The sequence below is a fragment of the Megascapheus bottae genome, chromosome X (genome assembly GCF_031878675.1).
Source record: "Megascapheus bottae isolate mThoBot1 chromosome X, mThoBot2.hap1, whole genome shotgun sequence".
Taxonomy (NCBI): domain Eukaryota; kingdom Metazoa; phylum Chordata; class Mammalia; order Rodentia; family Geomyidae; genus Megascapheus; species Megascapheus bottae.
In genome coordinates, this window is record NC_143547.1 from 65,139,487 (window position 1) to 65,141,348 (window position 1,862).

The window sequence follows — 1,862 nt, forward strand, 5'->3', positions numbered from 1 at the left end:
TAAAAATAATTTTAGGTCTTAAAGTTAAATGTTTGCTTATTTATATAGACTTTTTGTTAGACGGGTGAGACAGGGATGATGTTTCAATGTTTTGCAGGTGGACATAAATTACTCCCAGCCTCATTTCTCAGCACATTTCTTTCTACCAGTAATATTTACAAACTTTTCTTCCAGGCTTTTGAAATATACAGCACACATAATAATCACACTGTACAATTATACCCCAGAGCTCCTTGCACCAACATAACTTTATATTAGTACTGATTGACCAACCATTTTCCATCACTTCCGCAACATTTCTGTTGTCAGTTTCTGATAACAAACATCTACTCCCAATTCTCAGAATAACTTTTAAAAATTCATACTGCTTCTTTTTCTCTGGGTAAACACCAAATGATGAATGATGCCAGTGCAGTGAGACAGCCCGGAAACTCTAGGAGTCCAGGTTTGAGAGGCCATGGTGGCTTCCTACACTTCACTAGCAGCCTTCGGGGTCTTGGGTGTGATCATGGTAGAGGTCAGGGTCTCAGCTACGATGTTCTGGAGGACAACGCTGAAGGAAAAGAATGGACCCCTGCCACCAAACTGGGCTGACTGGTTAAGAACATGAAGATCAAGTCTTTGGAGATCTATCTTTTCTCCCTGCCCATTAAGGATTCTGAAACCACCGACTTCTTCCTAGGGGTGTACCTCAAGGAAGAGATGCTGAAGATTATGCCTGTGTAGAAGCAGACTCACTTTGTCCAGTGCACCAGGCTCAAGGCATTTGTTACCACTGGCAACTACAGTGGCCATTTCATCCTGGGTATGAAGTGCTCCAAGGAGTTTACCAAGGCCATCTGATGGGTAACATCTTGGCCCTGTGTAAAGAGGGTGCTTGGGAGGTGACAGGTCTCTATGGCTCTGTGCTGGGTGCATCTCATCCCTGCCTCCAGAGGCACTGGGATGATCTTAGTTGCTGTCCCAAGAAACTGTTGATGATGGCTGATATCGATGACTGCTGCACTTCAGTGAGGGACCGTATTGCCATCTTGGAAAACTTTGCCAAGGCTACCTTTCATGCTGTCTCCAAGACCTACAATTACCTCGCCCCTGACCTCTGGAAAGAGATTGAATTCACCAAATCTACTTACCAGGAATTCAATGAACAACCTGTGCAAACCCACACCAGAGACTGGGCAGAGGAGCCAAGCTCCAGCCATGGCCACAACATAAGATTTTATACAAGAACAGTAAAGTGAGGAGAGATTGGCAGAAGATGGCAGCGGTTCAGTGTGAGTCTTTCTGAGCTCTTGCCAAGATACCAGTTCTAGCATCATAGGGGAAAGTTCATACACAAAGATCCATCCTAAGTAAACTTTAGCACCACAGAGATAGCAGTCAGAGAGGAAAAATGCAGAAAACAAGCAAAAGAAGACAGCATGGAGCGTCGCCAGTCACTCAGAGCCACCGAGGATATAAAGCCTCCCTCCGGCAACTGAAAAGACAAGTGCTTCTTGACAGCACAGACTTCCCAGCTCCAGACAGATCCAGTGCATCATGAGGGAACACTTTTCAGAACTTTATGCCAACAAATTTGAGAATCTAGAAGAAACAGATGAATTTCTGGCCAATATTAACATACCCACACTGAACCAAGAAGCCCTAACCCAACTAAGCAGACATATTTCAAGCAATTAAATAGAAATGGAAATAAGAGACCTTCCTTCCAAGAAAAGCTCAGGGCCTGATGGATTCACAACAGAATTCTATAAGGTCTTCAAAGCATAGTTCACAACAATGCTCCTCAAGCTCTTCAACAAAATTGAAAACGAAGGCTTTTTGTCAAACTCATTCTACAAAGCCACTATAACCCTCATCCC

General features: G+C 43.8%; 1 pseudogene; it reads left to right on the forward strand.

Annotated features, from left to right (window-relative positions):
• The first annotated feature begins 558 nt into the window (after nt 1-558).
• LOC150041200 (small ribosomal subunit protein uS5 pseudogene) lies at nt 559-1,215 on the forward strand (annotated as a pseudogene).
• The last annotated feature ends 647 nt before the right edge of the window (nt 1,216-1,862 follow it).